Genomic DNA, 19,986 nt, shown 5'->3' on the forward strand with positions numbered 1-19,986 from the left:
CTCTCCTTGCATGTGTGGGTTCTCGCTTGGTACTCCGGCTTCTTCACAGTTAAAAAACCCCCCAAAAAACAGTTAAATTGCAGTTGGGTAGGCGTGTGCGGGTGTGGGTGTGTGTGTGTGTGTGTGTGTGTGTGCGTGTGGGGGTGGGTGTGTGTGTGTGTGTGGTTGATTGTTGCTCTGTGATGGACTGGCGACCAGTCCAAGGTGTACCATGCCTAATCGGGACATGCTTAGACAACTCCCCCTGCTACACCCGTCTTATTTGCCTATTGGCTTAATGATTAATGATCTCTATCACTAAGCATTGATGCGTGATACTAGCTTGCAAAAGCAAACAGTGCATGTTTAAACTGCAATGAAAAGGAGAGTAAACATTCCAGGTGATCATGTACATGCTCCTTTACTAGATGTCATTTGCATATTTGTACTAATGAGCTCTGCTGTCAAATAAAATGACACTTGTTTTTTTTTTATTTTGGAAAAGAAAGCCAAAAGCAAACGCAGATTAGGAGAAAATGCAATCTGTTGGTCTGGACGAGAAGCAAACGTAAACTCGGACGACGTATAAAACTAACATGGCAGCAGAAACTTAGCCACAAGTCAAATTGGCGCAGCGAGCATGAGAAGTTCTTCAGGAACGATTTGTTTGATCCCTCCAGGTTCCTGAGAACCTGTGTCACAAACACAGACAGGTTAGTAATTATGGGAATAAACCAGTCTAAATCTGTAGATGAGTAGGATGTCATTTTCAAACAAATTTTTCAGGCGTTATTGGGAACTGTTAAGTGGAAAACTATGAAGTCACATAGTGAAATTAAAAGTAACAACCCCAAACTCCTCCACTGTAAGGATTAGAAAGAAAACAACAAAAAAACATGAAATTTTATCTTCGACCTCCAAATTATTAGAATAGTTTCTCTAAAAAAAACAACAAAAAAACAACTTTAAGTCACAGCTTGTGTGGAAGAGTTTTCTCCTTTTCATGAAGAACATAAAGTAATGTTCCGTGTCAACAAGATGCGAAACCACCAGGCAGAAAGATCGACCTTTGGACCAAAGCCAGATGTGTGTCAGTGATGCAAGTAATACAAAAAAAAAACAACAAAAAAAACCCCACAGCATATTTGGCTCAAGCATTTGTTTCTTTGGTGATCTGTCAAAGCCCAGGCACAAGAGGGGTAAGAGTTTCCATCCTCTTTAGTTCACAAATAATCAGAGCACACTTTGCCTTTAAATTCTTTAGCCACATTTGTCTGAAATGCATCAACACCACAGAGCAGCTGAAGGGTTAAGCCGCATCTGATTGAAATCAAAACCGCAACAAGTAGGTATGCAATATGCCCAAAACCTCAAAAGAGCATCTCTTTAGTTTGTGACTGCAGACCGACTGGTTCATGCTTGGACCGGCGGTGCGTTCAGAGACGGTTTTCCCGATGCCCTGTGGTTATTTGGGCCACTCAATATCCAACGTTTCTCCACATCCTCCTCTGATTTTTGACATCAACACGGCATTTTCTTCCTCAAGGTTGGCCCTCACCGACTGTTTTCTTCTTTTCAAACAATTCTCTGTCAACCCAAAATGTGGCTTTGCATAAAACTCCAGACTGTTGACCGTCATGTTGGATTTCACTAAAAATCCCCCGATTTCCCCGTTCTGCTGTGATTTGTGATTTTGGTTCCTTGCTAAGCAAACTGCACAGTTGTACGATGAATGTAAATATTAATTTGAGCAACTTCCAACTCGATATTGTAGTTTATTTTACTGCGTTCCTCCAGTATGCAGCAGACTAAGTCGAACTTGGGACACGGGCAACGAAAAGGTAGCGGAAAAGAACAAGTTGATATAAATAAAAGATTTTCTGAGTTATGATTTTATAAGTTAGTCAAGAAAATGCAAGGATTCAAAGAGTTATCCTAATAGCGAGATGTAAGGACGTTTCATGAACTGCTTTTTGAGCTAACCGGTTTCTGTTCAGATATGTCGGACTGCTTTGTAGCGCTCTGGAAAAAAGTAGCAGAGTGTTTTGTTCGCATGTCCAGACCACATATTAAAAAAAAAAATCCTTAAGGATTTAAATAATGGCTCTTTCTGTTACTATAATTCCCTGGATTTGGGTCAGTCTTTTATACGCTCGACGCTAAACAAACCTGCGTCTGTTCACCGACTGACCTCCTGTTAGCTGTGATTCAGTCACAAAGGAGCTGAGAGTTGCAGACGAGTCATTCGATAACTGCACCAATTTCGACTATATGGCCCCCTTTTTTTTTTTTCTCTTTCTGTCGCTTTTCATACCAACAAAAAAGCCTGTTTTGCTGCGTAGGTTTTTTGCCGGTGTTTGGAAATACCCTTCAGTTTATAGGGTACTTCCGAACCATCGCAGTGGTTTGTCTTAAAATTTCTCTGATTGTATCAGATGCTCGCGGATGTTGCTCGAGACTGAAAAGACGAGAGGTGGCTGACAAAGAAAAAAGATAAAAAATGAAAGTAGGACTGATAACATGAAAATACAGCAAGAAGTGAAAATTTAGACTGCAAATTGCATTTTAGTCATTTTACTCGAGGTTAAAAAAAAATCTGGCTGCATTCAGAGGCAATAAATCGGTTTTCCTTTCTAGGAGCTTCAGCTTTACCTGACCTGCTTTCTCAGAACTTGGAGCGGCTCGAGTTCATCTTCATTACCCTGACCCTCATTTTAAGAAAACTACGACGCTTCCTTTGAAGCTTCAACTGTGAATTGTGAAGTAGCAGAAAGGAGCTGAGCAACCGAGTGGATTTTATTTCTGAATTTTATTTGTGTCCAAAACAAAAAACCCCGGTGGGTCCTGGAAGTTGGTCGCTGCACAGTGGAGCCTGATCTCACTGCCTGACTTAAAGTAGCTAATAGCTAATAAACAAGCTAATATGAGAGTTTACACCATTTTTATTTATTCTGAAATAACGCAGAGAGATCTTACACCACTATGTATTTCTTGCTACGCATTTCTATTTATTGACGAGTGTCGATAAATAGTTCATATCTGCCACTTTTACACGTGTTGGACATGGGACTCAAAGACCAAGCGGGAATTTGTGCTTCGGATGCTCTTCCTGTTGTATTTCCAACTACGAACTCACAAATTTTTACAATAAATAGTATAAGTAAAATGCACCATAACAAAACTAAGCCTTTTATCAAACCAATAATTATTTTATTTTTCACAATAAATGTAGAAAATTTAGGAAAAAAAAGCTTGAAGTTAAAAAAAACCAGATTATAAACCTGCAACTTTTTTTTTTTTTTTTTTTACCACCATGTTATACGCCAAACGGCCATCTTGAACTTTGAACCTGGGGCTGCTTGAAGACCTCCAAGTTTTCAAATCTGACTCTATAAATGATTCTTTTTGGTTTTCCAACTGAGAGCGTGGGAATTCTTGCATCAAAGTGCAACCTGAATGCACCACGCCTTCAAAACTAAACTTGGGTCAAATCGAAGGCTATGTCAACGCAAAACCATGTTTGCACAAAGTAGTTTTTTCTATTCAACCACAAACAAAAGCTCCTGAATGACATACAATCAGTTTTACAAAGTTGTTCATCAATACAAAACCTGACATGCAAGGTCATATTTACAAATATTAAATGTTTACATTTTTGAATGAGAGCGTTTGCTGCCATTTTCTCGGCTGAACGACATCTCTGTAATCGACGTTGGTGGAGGCCACAGCGTTGTACCAATGCAAACTTTTAGGAGAGTTAATAGTTTCAATTTGCAACTTTCATTGTATGTTTGTAATTAAATTCGGAGCTGCCTGAACACCTGAAATCGGAATTCTGACTTCAAGTGACAATTAAAAATTTTTTTTTTTATTTAAAATAGCCAAAAGTAAGGATTTATCACTAAAAATAATACTTTTTCTTTTCAAATAAATCTTTCCAATCTGCTCCCTACTGTTTGAAAATGAGGGAATGTGGAGTGTTTGCACAGAGCATCCCGACCGTGTCTGGCTTTGGTTTAAGGTGCCAAGGCCAGGCACCTTAACCCAAAGCCAAAAGTTTTACTTGGCTTGTGTACACAAGCCAAGTAAAATTTTTCAAACCTGATCAACTATGAAACTTGTGTTTTTCCTGGTTTTGTAGTTGATCAGCCGGTGGGATAGACACACTCAGCTGCCTCAGCTAATGCAACTTCTTGTAGTAACATGAAAGTTGTGTGGTTGAGGACTGAGCAACAAACCCGACAACAGTAAAGTGACTCACTTAAAAAAAAATCAATTAAAAAAAAAATCTAAATTATCTTTTTTTTTTGTTGCTATAAGTCATATAAACGTATCACATTCTGTCTATCCTGGTACAAGCCAGTTCAAAAGATCAGAAAGCGTGCCTGTGGTTCCATTCGAGCTCTAATGAGTAATACCTAAAATTGCAGACTAAGGCACCGGAAAGCGGGGGCCTCCTCGTGTCCCGACCACGACGTCTAATCTGCCGTGGCGCTGTTTGTCATCCTGAATGCCACAAGAGAGCCGGAATAATTTAGACCACCGACAACAAAAGGAGTACAAAGGGAAGGAGCGAGAGTGAGCCTGTGTGTGTTGGGTGGGGCGGGGGGGGGGAAGAAGTGTGTCTGGCTTGCTGTCCTTCAACAATGCAGCTGCCACCCAATCTGTCCCCCTGTGACGGCAGTATTGTTCTCTCGGGTCCGGAGCAGCATGCACAGACGGAGGTGGCGGTGGGCGGAGGTGGGCTTTAAACCTGATCTCCCCCCCCCAAAAAAATACACACACACACAAACATAAATACTTGCAAAACACAGCTGGTGATGCAGCAGACACACCAGCATCAGCTGCACATAGGATCTTTGAGGAGTCAGCAAAAATGAAGACTTAGAAAAGCAAGAAAAAACTCCTGTGACTGTGAACGTGTTGACTAACGTAACCAAGACGACAAACAACTCTAATGGTTCCTAAATTTAAAAATTCTGGAAATAAATATATTTTTTTTTTACATTAAATTATGTATATAGATGTAAAGACAATGTTTTGATTCGCATGTTGCTAAAGCTCTAAAAGAGGTTTTAGTGAACGCCTTTTGTTGGAAAACAATCAACTATTTTCTAGAAATAGGAAATTTGATCGTATTAATCTGTCTGTACGACAAGAGAACAAAATCAGACTCTCAGATTAGTAACTTTACATATTTAATCTGGTTCTCATTTTCATAACAGACCTGAAATGTTAACCTTTCTGTGCTGAGCTATCAACGTCTGACAGACAAATAAAATAAAAATCAAAATCCAGTAGAACTGTGTTGCGTTGCATTATATTAATGAATTTGAATCAAAATTCTTACTTGTTTTTATTAGTCAAGCATAATTAACTACTGGAACCTTCAAAGATTCTGATTAGAAAAATTCTTGCTCACAATCATATTCATAATAAAATTTCTATTATGATAATGATACCTGATAATCCCTTTCTTATTAAGGAATTTCAATATTTAAAAAAAAAATGTATTCATTGCTTTATTGATCACCTTTTCAGTCACAGCAGCACCTGTTTCTGATCAACATTTTTTTTTGTTTGTCTTTGGCCTTGATTGGTTGAAGCAGTGGAATGTAGAGCCACACTAACTAGCTAATTATTAAGCTAATTACTATTACTAGTATGCTAATTCATGTCCCCAGTAGGACATGAATGAAGATCTGAAATAAAATATTACAGCACAAACATCATATCATCACCTTCCCAAAATAATAGCCTAATTAAAAAAAAATAAAAATTTTTTACCAAAAAAGTGGTGATTTATTTTATTTGACCAAAATCACTTTTAGGCCTTATTATTTTAGGAAAGTGACGATACAGAAAACGTAGCTTTTCTGACCAAATTCTCTCTAAGTTTCTCCACAGTGAGCAGATGCGGCAGCCTCCACCCTGCCTGCCGATGCCCTGCATGCTGCGATGGTCCGGGGTTAGGCCTCCCCGGGGGGGATGAGCTCCCCTGAGATCAGACCCTGACCGCTCCCTCAGGGCCCAGCGCCGCCCGACTGCCATTTGCCGGCTAAGCCCGGCCGTGAGCCGGTCCGCCACGTCAGCGACAGGCTAGATGGAGGGACCAGGGGGGCAAAAGAGAGGGGGTATCCGGGCTGGGGGGGAGAACAGATGCCTACTGAAGCCACAAGGGATCTCCCTAAAAGGATCCTCCTCCTTTTCTCCCCACCTTTGCCTCTTTCCCGCAACTGGTGGTGCGCAGATTCATCTTCCATGATACATATGATCACTGTCTGTCTGTTCTGTTGCCTCTGAGCGGGGTGGTGGTGGTGGTGGTGGTGGGGGGTGTTTGGGGTAAATCCTGATTTTTCTCCGCCAAGTTTTGCTGACTGAGTTTGCCTCTACACTTCTAACTCAAACCAGGATCACAGATGTTGCATAAAATACGGACGTTCAGAGTGTTCCTTGTTTAAAATAAGTTTTACAAAATGTGTTTGTTATATTGTCACCTTCCTAATAAAATCCCATAAGTAATCAGATTAGCCTAAAAAACACTTTTGGCAACTTTGTTTTCTTTCTAAAAGTTCTAAATCTGATTTAGGAGGGGAAAAACCCCACTTTTGGCAAAAATAATGACTTAACTTTTTAGGAAGGTGACAATATTAAACTCTTGGAAGAATATTGCATTTATTATGAGTTACAACAACATTAAATTACCTTTTGGGATCAATAAAGTAGAATGTGTAAGCAGAGAAAAACTCATTTCAGATTTAGAGCAGAAACTGATTTTCTCCCAAATAAAGTCCTGTGAAAACTGTGCAACTGCAGTAAAACTATCAAAAAGAAATAAAATACACAGATAAATACAACTCTTTTTTTTATGTACTTTAATTGTACAAAGTCTAGTTTAGTCTCCCACAAATAAGTTTTTATTTAAATGCTAAGTTCAGCAAACTGTGCGAGTCTCTCGACAAATTTCAAGGACTTGAATAATAGAAAACCCGTCGCACTGGCCGTGTTGCACTAAACATAGACACACGTTTGTGACCCGGGGTGGAAGGCATTTGTAATATAGGGAGGTTTCAGTTTGTGCATTGATTAAAATGCTGCAACCTGCAACAAATCGACAAAACATGCGCTAAATCAAGTCAAAAGAAAAATGGAAAAACAAACTTACCGCTCAGATCCAAAACCAAACCGGAGAAAAGTTCTGTCACGAAACACAACCTTTGGTCAATTCAGGAGCAAAGGCTGAAAGTCTAAAGAAGGGAACTTCCCAGTATTGATAGTGGCGAAATAAGCCCAGTATGCAAAGTTACTGGTAATTTCCCTTTTTTTTTTTTTTTAAAAAAAAAAAGGAGAAAAGTGCAACGGGATCCACCTGAGAAAATGAAGCTGAGATCAACCTTTTACATTCTCCTTTGTTGATCAGGAAACTCAGTGCAAAATGTCCTGAAGCTGCAGGTTTTTCAATGTGACTGACAACAGATGGAGTGTAACTCATCTACCATCCCCTCCCTGCACTGAGGCTGCTCCGTCTCCCCGTACCACAGCAGCTTATCTGAGAACTAGCTAACACCTCTCACTCCCTGACTTGAGCAAAGCGTCCTCTCAACACTCTCCAAACATCCCCCATCCATCTACCAATAAAAAGAGACCACTAAGATATGGTAAAATAGCTCCACCCCTTTTCTGCCCTCCCCTATTTTAACCTCACAAAAACACACACACACACCATGTCTTTCTATCATCACATGCACTTTGCATTGACTACCATTGATTTCTACAGCCCATTACATTAAACCTAGCCATTACCAGTACAGGCCTAACCCTAAAACTCAATGGAAACCTTAGTCCTAAACCTAACCCTTAACCCAAAAACAGCACTTCTTCTTGTATTTCCAACACAAACAATGTAGTGGTTTTTTTGGAAAAATGGGTCTTACATGGTGAAAAATGCTAAAACACACACACACACCAGCAGCCCGTCCGCCGGCACAAGCCATGAATGGACGAGAGTGTGTGAGTTGACAATGGTGGGGAGGGGGGTGCAATGGAGAGCCCTCAGAGGGCAGCTGCACAGAGACGCACCATATTTACAGGCATCAAACAGCAGAAAGCATGAGTTAAAAAACAAAATACTGAGGACCGAGTTCAGAGCTCTGTGGAACACCTGGCCCAGTGAGGTAGGCTGCTGCCTTCAACCCCCTTTGTCTGTGGGACGGGGTCGACTCAGAGAATGACGCAAATTATACTAAATGTGGTGTTTGATTCCAGACTGGATGCTAGGATGTGAGTTTGCATCCAAAGGAGGGAAATGGAAAAAGTATTGAAAGTACTGAGGCATAAAGGGAAAAAGTTATTTATGCATAAAATGTGTACAGCTTGCTAAAGAAAAAGACAATACGCTATAAATCTTTTGAGATGAAATAGTCAGATTGGGCTAAAGTGTAAACCATATTTTCATTGTCGATGTTCCCAATATATCAATGTTATCTAACGTTGATTTTTGCTTTGGTTGCAGTATTCAGCTTCACCACTAGATGTCAGAATATTCTCCACATTGCACCTTTAATCTGTCAAGTTAAACCAGTTTCAATATCTGACTATATTTGCTCTCGGTGACATATTAGTTTTTGACATATGGGTTACATGTCAACATGAGAAACACAAAAAAAAAAACACTGAAAATGGTTTTAGAAATAAATTAAGACAATTTCTATGACTTTTTTTTATAGTTGTATGCTAATGAAACTTTGTTTCTGTCATTTTAGTAAACACAGCTAACCTAAAACAAAAATAACTTTAATGTCAGAGTGGGGGAAAAAAAGTTATTCTGTTTCACATTGTATGTTGATTCCAGGTGACCATTTATTTCTGCATCATCTGTCTCGTAATATTGAATTTAAGATGTTTTCTTACAGCTGCAGTATGTAAAAAACCTTTTTATGTATTTGATATGACTGACACATTGTGAGCAGCACGTACACGATGTGACTGACAACGCTATGACCCGCCTCCTGTTTCCAGTTAGCACTGGGGGAAGAAAGAGGAGTTAAATCAAAAGAAAAGAAATGCATGATTATCTGTCTCAAATCGCACAACATAGTGATGGTATAACAAATATCTAAAAAAAAAAATAAAAAATTTTTTTGATAAAAGTTTCATTCTACAAACAAATATTTCCTAACACCTTCTACATGCAGAGCATACAACCAAGCTGAAATCACAGGAGTTCCTGTCTTGTTTACTTCCCCGTCTATGACTTTTTTTTTTTTTCCTTTCTAATTCAAATTATTTTTACAGTTTTTTACTGTGACTCAGCCAGCAGGTCTGGGCCGGCTCACTCCGTCCAGAGTTTCTATCCTGGTGGCCTGATCTCTTTGCAGACTGTGGCCTGGGGGTAAAGTGCTTCCAGACATGCCCAGTTAAGTCATTAACACGTTCTATAGAAAACAGTTTTTACTACAGCAACAGGAACCGTTTTTAACCTTAAACTCTACATGTTTCTGTCATTGCTTCCCAATTATTTTACTCCTTTCGCTTTGATCTGCTCCACCGCTTTCAATTGAACAAAAAATGATCACAAAAACAATACCTGCGAGCTGCTTAACATTTTTCACTTCCCCGTTGACATTTTCCTTCCTCGGGTTTTCCTCGCACGCCCTCCGTCATTGTCCCTGCGTTCTAAAACAAAACCGCAGCCCTCACTCGGTGGATATTGCTGTGGAGCAATTTTCGGCTCTAAAATAGCAGCCAAGTGTTTCCTGCCTGGGAAGCCCGGGTTATGCAAATCAGTCAGTCACATGTAGCTCCAGGTTACACACAGGAGCGTTTGTAGTATTTTCTTTTTCTTTTTTTGTGACGGAGCACTCAAAGGTTTTCAAGGTAAATGCCAGAAGGTTTACTATGCAAATCTGTTTAACCGCATCAAGAGGCTGGACCTGCTTCTGCCTTAACAAACACCAACCGCAGCACGGCGATGCACTGTGTATAACTGATAGGAGAACAAGGTGCAAATTTACAGATGTTTGTTAAATTTACACATTTATTTCTGGATACGATATTCAGGCGTTCATTGGTCCTAGATTTGTTTTTTTTATACTAAGTTTATTTGCTTGGTATTCAAATGAACACTGCAGAAATGCTTCGCTCTCTGTCAGAAACAACCAGTCAGAGCCAGGAGGAGGGCCTTAGCCGTGTCAGTGACGCTCGTGTATGTGCTGCTAAATGCGCTAACAGCAACGAAACAACTCACCGTTCCAGAACAGCTGTTTATTCATCGGTGGCTATGCTAGCCAGCCTGAGCTGCACCAGCTGTAACTTAGCAGAGAGAAAGGCGGCGCTTGTGTACATGAGGATGATTGACAGCGCTAAGACCCTCATCCTACTTCTGATTGGTTGTTTCTGACGGATGTATTTGTTCAGATGATGGGGAGAAGGCAGAGGAGCTAATCCCCCCCCCCATAAATTATCTGTCTTATACTGTCACAACATAGTGAAAGTTTTAAGAAATATGTAAAAACAAAACTTTTTTTTTCATAAAACCTACATGCTGCAGCTTTAATAAAGCTTAACTCAGTAGAACTTCTTTACTTTCCAGGCCACGGTGGTTCAATTTATTTATTTATTTTTTTCTTGTGACGGGAATTGTTTTTGGTCCAGAGAATTTGTTTTTCTCCTAAGAAAAGTCCAGCTACTCTCTGGCACTTTCTCTTGCATTTCTTTCAATGCCTTCAAGCCATATTAATGGAAAAAAATCTGAGGTGTTCTGAAACCAGCCAGTGGAGTTAGGTGCACACATAAAACCGAAAGAGAAAATCAAAAACAAACTAAACGGTTTCTCTAAATTCACGTCTTTCTCACATCATTTCCCAATCAGGGTGATTTCCTGCGGAGCCTCACATCCACCACCATCACCACCCCCAGCTCTTCTCCGACTCGGACTCCCTAATTGGGGCTCAGCTGACAGGTTTTCCCCTTGGGAAGCGGGAGCCATGTGGACCATCTGCTTGTAGTCGCAGGATGAACAGGTGTCCCGCTCTCAGCCGCCTGCCTGCACCTTACCAGGCCTGTGGAAGCCAGCGTGGAGCTAGCTGCTGTTTACGCTGGATAAATAAGAGCAGCTTCCCCTTGACCTGCACAGTCTTTCCTTCAAACATGGCGGCAAGGCAGATGGGGGGGGGAACTAATACCTGGTATTGTTTTTCTGCATCACCTAAACTCCGACTTTGTTCGTCTACGTCTGCTCCAGAGAGATTTGAAAAATATTTTACTTATTTATATATAAAAATCCTTTAGACGGTGTCTGTAATTATGTCGAACCTTATGTAGGAAATTCAAGTTTTAACCTTTATTAAATTCAATAGTTCTGAATGGAAATATTTTCTAACAGGCCAGTTCCAGGTGAACGTGCAACTATGAAGTTTAACAAAATATCAATCCCAACTTCTTTACACGTACTTCTTTTTTTATGGCTTTTTTTATTTAGTGTCTTTCTCTTTTTTTAACCCAGAAAATACTTTTTTTTTTTAGCCCCGTCCAACATTTTGATCGAATAAAAACGTCTTTAAGATTTATGCCGATGTTATCTTGTGAGGAAGACCTCTGACCTTCCTCTCACCAACAAATTGGATTTACATTCCCAGAGCTGCTTCGACATCCCAGCCGATGTTTACATACAACTACAGACACAAACTTTAATATATTACATTAGGGTTGTACGTTATGGACCGACACAAAGTAGAGCACAACTCTGAAAGGGAAGGAAAAGTAATGAATTGGTTTTATCTTTTCTTAGAAGAGAAAATCAGAAAGGTGTGTTGAGCCCCTCTGTCTTTTGCTGCAATGTCTCCATTAGCATCTGCAGACCTCAATTTTGTGGTTCGACACAGATTCCCAAAGATACTTAGTGCTGGACTTTGACTGGGCCATTCTTGGATATGAATATACATTGCTACAAATGATTCCACTGTATCTCATGCTGTATGTTTAGGAAAATGATCGTGCTGTGAGCCGAACTTCTGGCCTGGTCCCAAGTCGACAAGTTTTTATCCAGGTTTCTCCTGCAGAGTTTACGGATTTCACCATGTTACTGGGAGGCAGTGAAATCTGGGGGTTGTTCAGTGTTTTTCTTCCAGGCTCTTGCATGTAGGACAGAAACTCAAATTTGTTTCTCATCTGACCACAACAACTTCTACTACTAGTCCACCACAGTGTGCGGTAAGTCTAGAGACTTTCTTTATACGAATTGTTGAGTACACATCTAATAGCAGTTCTGTTGGTAGTTTTTTTTCTCCAACATATATTGTTGGATACCTTTGGTCTTTTGGTTTCCTTTCTGATCGATGCTCTCCCTGCAGGTCTGTTGTGTTGTAACTGAAACACACAGGATAACGTCCCTTGAAGACTAACTTTGGACATCTTTGGTTTACATGAAAACTACTGACTTGTTTCCACTGATCGGTACGACATGGGTTGGTATGGTTCAGAATACTACTTTATGTTATATCAAAGAAGGCGCTTCCATGCCAGTAGGACTCTCAATGCCTATAGCGTTGAGAGTCAACAAAAGTGACTCAATCATTGGACTGTACTGTGTGATGCGAGTATCTGCACTCTAACGATGCCATTATCCTGTGGATCTACAACTGAACAGTGCACTACAGTAGAGGTGCAGAAAAAAAAAATCAGATTCCATAGAGTCGCATTTTCTAATTCTGAATCGGTTCAAAATGCTCAAAAATGTATTTTAAAAAGCGTTCGAGTTGTACGTCTAGACTACACATTGCATTACGCGTCCACTTGGCCACCATATTTATCTCGAATAATTCTTGGAAGTTTTTTAAAATTTATTTAAGAAAAGGCCCGGCAGCTAAGCTGACCTTATATTAATAGCTTAAGTTAAAGAATTGGATGCACAATCCTATTTTTGTTCAATGTACAAGAACGAGTTCATAAAGTTGGTTTAAATGAAGGCTCTTTGTTCACACGGTCTTTTCCCGTTGCCGGTCACGTCGCTTGAATCGAATCTCTGGACCTTTTGAATAGAAACATTGATCTCCGAAATAAAAAAATTGCTTCTGAAACGAATCGCTAAGCCATCCTATCTTTGCGGTACGGGTCGGTTGTTTGGCATCTTACAACGAAAGCAGACAAAGTCATGTATCAAACCACACCGACCTGCGCCTCAGTTCATACATCCAACACTTTATACAGCGACTAAGAACAAATACCTGATGATAAAATGAACACTCAGTGAATCTATAAAGGAAACGTCAGGAGATGCAGCAGGCCTTCTTTCAGCCCACTGGATAAACATGGAGCCGAAGAGCAGGGATTATACCGGCCCCTTAACAAGGCCTGAGGGCTGGACATAGGGAGACCAAGAGGCAGTCCAGCTGGGGTCAGCCACACACACACACACACGTCACAAAATACTATACTAACAGCCTCTACACATGCTCCTACCTATGAAGAGGGAAACTAAACCAACCAGACCACTGGAGGGTGTGTGTGTGTGTGTGTAGAGGGGGATGGAACGGGGTCACCTAAGACTTTGAAGGGACAAAAGTTTGGCTTTAGGGCCGGTGACCTCGGGGTCACTTAAGGAGGCAGCATGAAAACATACAAACACACTCACACACACACGCACACACACCACCTGCTGTTTCTTACAGGCTTGTGTTTGGTGTAATGGAGATGGAGTGCTTCAGCGTCTACACAAAGAAAGACACATTGCTGGGATTTACCACATAACTCAGACCAATTAAACCTCCACGGCAACTCGCTAGGAAGCCTTCAAAGTAAAAGAGCCGTTGTTCTCTCGTCTTATTTATCAGAGCAGGAAGCAGGAGCAGAAAAAAAATTAAATCTCCAACCCGAGATCACAGAGAGAACTGTTCACGTTTTACACCATCAAATATTTTGTGTAAAATATTACACTGAAAGCAGAAATGTCCAAATTAAGATGGCTGAAACATGCAAGAAGCAAAGTGTTGTTCTTTCGGAAATCTCTGCTCATTTAGATGGTCAAATGAAGCTACTGACCTCACATTACTACAAGTTTTTACATGTATTTAAATCCACATTTAACAAAAAAAATCATCTGACATAGAGAGAAATATGCAGGCAGCTTAATAAAATGTCTCGAAAGAAGCGACTCACTCGAATGTGCACTCACTTACCCTGAATTCTCTGTTCTGATTGTTTTTACCAGGAGTGTAAAACTCTGGCCCCCAGGGGCCAGGAGTCCTTCAAGAACACGATGGCCTGCCAAGGAGACATTTTAACCTGCTGGGACAGATGTCCTGCAGGACAGACACAGCTAAATGTTGCAGGACAGTGAAGATGCAGAAGAATGGAGTTTGACCCTCGTGTTTAACGCTAAGGCTGGAGCTGCATACAGCTGATGTTATTTTTAAAAATTGTCATCAGACAGGCACAAAGTTTGAGGTTATGTTAAAAAAAAAAAAACAACAATAGGAATGAATAACATAATTACAAAAAATGAAGGCAGGAGAAACTCTAACTTTTAATCTAATAAAAACTGTCTCTGCAGACAGAAACTAACATCAGAACATCAAACAAGCTCAAACCAGAACTGTCACCTTCACATAAACTGTAGCTGGGGGTCGGTATCTGGTGCATTATTATTATTATTTTTATTTGGTTAAAACATGTTTATTCTTGGTTTTCTGAAGTTGCTCACAGTAGGTAGATTATCCAGAAATTGATGATACTTTATTATTACTTGACGAAAGTAAAAATGCATTAATAAAACCGCCCCGAAAAGTAATTTATTTCTTAAAAGGTTGCTCAAGTAAATGTAACAATTGGTTACTACTCAACTCTCCGTTCATAACTTAATCCGATTTCTGATTTTACTCAAGTTTTTCCTTCCTTCCTTAAAAATAAACGACAGAAAACAGAAATAGCTTTTATTTCTTAACTTTCCCTTCTGAGAACGGACCTGAACTCAGAGTGGAAAGGCCAAGTCCGCATTGAGCATGCGTGAGCCAAGCAAGTTGTGAGACCTCGGTGCGGTGTTCTCCCAAAACGAACCCTCATACAGAGATTATATTAGTTCCGGTTCAGGCGGACTTGGTGACTTGCTCTACAAGACCCTCCGAGTCGTTCTGCTTGAGAGCAAAGTGGCGCACGTGATCGGCGCTGATGAGTTACAAATACTCAGACCTGGCGCGCGAGGCCAATGCGTAGGGGCGGGGATGGCGCGCGACTCGGCACATCAACTGTAAAAATATATTTTAATAATAAATACAAGCAGCAAAACAAGATGGTAGGCGACGGTGAGCTGACAGCTCTCTGGACTACAGGAACCCAAGGGGTACAATGGCGAAAAATATCACATTTTCGAAAAAAAACCCATAATATAAAGAGTATTCGATTAATCGATAGAATTTATTTATACTCCAGCTTCAGTATTTTGTACATCCTGTCTAAGCTAATTTCTCTTGTGCATCATCCTATGTTTGGTAGCTACTTTATTTCATTTCAGATTCCTCGAACTGCAACTGGGTACCAAATCAACCTGGTTAGGGTTTTAAAAGGCAGATATTTTCTAAACGCAGCAAGTTCCTCACATACAGTTGAGAAAGTAAAATCATAATTACTTATTCTCTCAGCTGGATTGATAACATCTCTTGTCTGCATTATGCCCTGCAAGCAAGGAAAACCAGTTTTTAGCAGAACAATAATATATAATAAAACTAAGTAAAATCTCCTTTTTTTGTCATAAAGAGACTTCAATGTAGTTATGGAAAGTAATAAAATCAGGTTTTTGTCATTTTAATGCCAGATTTTCTCTATTTTACATATAATACATCAGCCTCACACACACTTAAGCTCACAGCTTCCTTATTAAGTCATGATAGATGGTCCCCCCCCCCCCCCCCCCCCCTGCAGGCCTGGCCTATTGAACACAGAGTGCATATGTGTCTCCAGTGCACTTCAGCACAGATCCACGTTTACGTATATGCTTGTGCATCCTTCTGTGTGCGTGTGTGTGCATGCGAGGTCATGTGTCTGCCTATCTGCAGGTGTGTGAAAGGGGGTGTGTGTGTGAGTGTCATCGGGGCGAGTGCCGGGTCAGGGGGTCAGAAGGGAACAATGGCGTGGAGCAGCTCCCAGCTGCCAGGCCGAACGTCATTCAGCCCCTTCCATCCCCCTGCCTTTTCTTTAGGAGTGTGCCATGGTGCTGCTCCTGCTGATCACGCACACACACACACGCACACACACACATCCCAGCCTGACCAGCAGCTTGCTAAAAAAAAAAAAAAAAAGAGAGGTAAAAGGGCACATGAGGACATGTGCAGAGCATGCACAGAGTCAAAAGGAGAAACAGCCTGAATTCATGCCTAAGAGCGAATCATATAAAAAAAAAACTCACTTTGTGATACTGCAAGGATTAAAAAGCTAACAAATTAATGCGTGAAGAAATCATTTTGAGTTGATTTAAAAAAAAAAAAATTATTAAGCTCACACAATATAAACAACCACACACGTTCAGCCACGTACCCGCAGCACTTCCCCTTTTCTCTTCTTTTTTCCCCGCATTATAGTGTTGCTGTGTATCTTGGGTAATGGGAAAATAAAATAATTTGATAAAAAGAAAAAGAAAAAAAATTGCATTGGAATAATACATTTGTAATGGCTGTAAACCACAAAGACCTTGTTTACTAGCAGCCAGACAACCGTGAGAATGTGCATGTAAATAGGATGAGCTCCTCTGCGCTTAAAGATAGAAGTGCATGCCTAGAAATTCTCCTTCACGGAAATGTGGCCCATGTGAAATACAGACCCATTCAAAAATACAAACAAACAAAAAAAAAAAACATTATTGAAAATAGTTCATTTATTCAACTCGGCTCACTAAGTGAAACAAATTATGTAGGTTAGTTACACAGGCTGACATTATTTCTGTTAATCTTTTTGCTTACAACTAATAAAAACCATCAGATATAAAATACAAATATGACATTAGCCCAATATAATAATAATAAAAAAAATATTTTGATGCAGAAATGTGACGTTAGCAAATAGCATGTTAAATACTTTTTACAAGTTATTTTCAATATTATTTTTATTGAATATGGCAGACTGTTGTAGATGACATAGAAAAAGGGACCCATTAAGGGATTTCTGTTTTTAACCCTCAGTTGGGAAGCAGTAGCCTGCATGTCTTCAAGCAGATAGTTATTAATTACTGGTTATTCACCAGTGAATCAGTTTATTTTAGTGTTTATTTTATTTTAGTATTTTAGAAGAAAATGTCAACAGGCTCTTTTATGCGCACAAAGTAGTACTTGAAAGCTGTTCGCTTGTATTTTGGCTTTTATAATCCCAAATCTAAATGACAGTTATTGTTATGGTTCATCTTAATGCTGCTCGATCAATAGGTAAAAACTTTTGGCAGCAGAACGGAACCAATTGTTGTCATAAAAGCAGTAAGATCACGTTGTGCACTTTGGATTATAATATACTGAGATTATTGTGATTTTTTTTTTCTGTGTTTAGTAGCATTTATTTCCCACCGAAGGTCATTTTCGGCTCTGACTGCGACAGAGAGAGGAAACTGTTCCCCTGTTTGGAAAACTTAAAAAGATACTTTTTCTTTCCCGAGCGCTTTCCGAGTTGGATAAACCTGGAGGTGACGGGTCACCACCTACCTTCACATGGCACCGCAGGCGTCTTGACTTAAGCCTCCATCATTTATTACAGTTCTCCTCCATGACAGCACAGGCTGTAGGAACAAAAGCCAGCTGTCGTTTCTGCAATGCCACATATAAAATACGGCGCGCGCTGACAGAACCGGAAGTGTTTCCCCCGCCGATTCTGTTGTAATGTCTCCATCTAGCGGCCGTAATCTGTAAGACACGTCTGATTGATATGTTATGTTGCGCTTCTGTTTTTTTTACATTCTCCGAAACAGCTCCAAATTAACCTAGTTAGCAATGTTAGCACTAAGTGAATGATACTAATGCGTTTTATTCGTTTATTTTACAATTTCGTGCCACGCATCAAAATAGTAGCGTGGGGGTATACTCAAGAAGTTTGGCAAATGTTCATCAAAGTGTGGATTTCTTTCTGTGGCTCCATGACACGAGCAACTTTTAGATGAAACTCCGGTTATCTCAAGTAAATGTTATTTTTTTAAATAAAATCTGCCGTATTTCTTCCATAAGGTTTATATATATAGCTGCAAGAGATTTACCTCCATCTGCTGGACACGGAGGAGAATAACACTCAATATGCTGCGTACAGTATTTTAGAAAAATATACCACTTTCAGTCAGATGCTGGCAGCTTTTTATTCATATTATAAAACAGCTTTTCAATATTTTATGTAAATAATAAAAATACACAATCAACTATAAAAAATAAATAAAAATAAATAATTATGCCCCGTAGAAGGACAAATTTTGTTTTTGCATTCCTGTATCTATGTGATGTAAATGAAGTGTATTTCACAGCACAGATATCCCAAGTGACCAGTGGTGGATAATACCTTAAAAATGCACTCAAATAAGAGGAGAACTACTTCTCAAAAGTATTTTATACAAAGACTACTCAAGTACAGAGAATCTTTGGAATGAATAGTTTAAAGAAGCGCAAATATTTCCAGATTAGTGTCACAAACACTTTAATTTTTGCTGCAGAAAAATCACAAAGAGAATCATGAAATCCTGGAGGGCCTGAAAAGATGTTCAATATTATTTAATTTTAAGAATTCATTGATATTTTAACAGATGGAGTAGCGAATCCCCTTGGGGATCAATAAAGTATATTCTATTCTATTCTATTCTACTAATGAAGGACGACAGCCATACCTCTGCCAGAGCGGTTTTTTATACTAAAGAGATCCACATGTACAGAATAAGAACACAGATGTTACACAGTTACACAGTTTAAAGATGTAATAATGGAGTTTCAAAAATGGTTGAGCAACGGGAGCAGACAGATGTTCACAATTGTGAAATTATTTATTTTGAACATGATGGAAGTGTAAAATTACACACATGAACAAGGAATTCAAAGACACATATTTTTGTACCACAATAATCCTAACACACTCGAAAAGGAGTAGGAAGAAATAAGAAACTTATCAACTCCTACCCCATAAACTCATACAATATTTTCAGATGGACCCACATTATTAAATAAAAAAATAAATAAATAAACATAGGTTAATTAATTTTCCATTTAATCTGAGTTTACATATGTCAAATATCCATACATCCACACACTCATATGCGATAGCCTCAATTCACATAAACATACTAGTGCTATCTCTCACCCATAGTTCTATATCTTGTGAAAATGACCTCTTTGTATTTCATTTTAAATTGTATTAAAATTTCACTTTTTACCTCCTCATTTAACTTGTTCCATAATTTCATACCATTAACTGAAATACAAAAGCTTTCTTTTGTCCGTAAGCTACGAATCCTTAAAAAAAGTATTTTTTTAAGGCATCAAATGCCTTAATGTTTAAGGCAATAGATTTGAGCAATTTTAAATTCTACCAGCCCTCCAAATTTAAGAATTCTAGATTTGAAGAATCAATCAATCACTTTGTTGTCTTTCCATTGATTAACTCCATCCAAAGCGTTGACACTACTTGCATCAGCCTTTACTTACATCTGGATTTACAACATCTGTCTTCAGCTGGTGCAGAATTATGACATGTATCACATCACTGACTAACTTGGTGAAAATCAGTCCCTTGTTCTACGCTTTGCTTCATATAGATGTTCTGGACCCGATGCTACTTATTGAGAAACGATTGATTGCTGGAGGCGTGGACTCTGTTGAATATGATTGGATCTGATTCGTCGAGTTGGACTCCGCCAATGTTGGGTAAATTCAGATCCAATCGTTTCTCAATAGCATAGGGTCCAGACCATCGGTAGGACTGTATATTCTAAAAGTACTGCACTATGTTTAGGTCTACATACACCAGGTAGTACCTTTTACAGTGACTGGTTCCGCATTTCTACAT

The 19,986-nt window shown here is 39.4% G+C and overlaps 1 protein-coding gene across 2 annotated transcripts in view; it reads right to left on the bottom strand.

The window, feature by feature from the left end:
• LOC116722831 (probable ribonuclease ZC3H12C) overlaps nucleotides 1–17,785 on the bottom strand; it is a 28,770-nt gene extending 10,985 nt beyond the window's left edge. Inside the window, exon 1 of one of the 2 annotated variants that reach the window (XM_032567163.1) lies at nucleotides 17,655–17,785. The gene's annotated coding sequence lies outside the window, so the exon portion shown is untranslated. Of the gene's footprint in view, nucleotides 1–7,144; nucleotides 8,641–17,654 lie in introns of those variants that run through there. The other variant, XM_032567164.1, reaches the window with a different exon arrangement.
• Nucleotides 17,786–19,986: the final 2,201 nt, after the last annotated feature.

The sequence above is a fragment of the Xiphophorus hellerii genome, chromosome 7 (assembly GCF_003331165.1).
Source record: "Xiphophorus hellerii strain 12219 chromosome 7, Xiphophorus_hellerii-4.1, whole genome shotgun sequence".
Classification (NCBI taxonomy): Eukaryota; Metazoa; Chordata; class Actinopteri; order Cyprinodontiformes; family Poeciliidae; genus Xiphophorus; species Xiphophorus hellerii.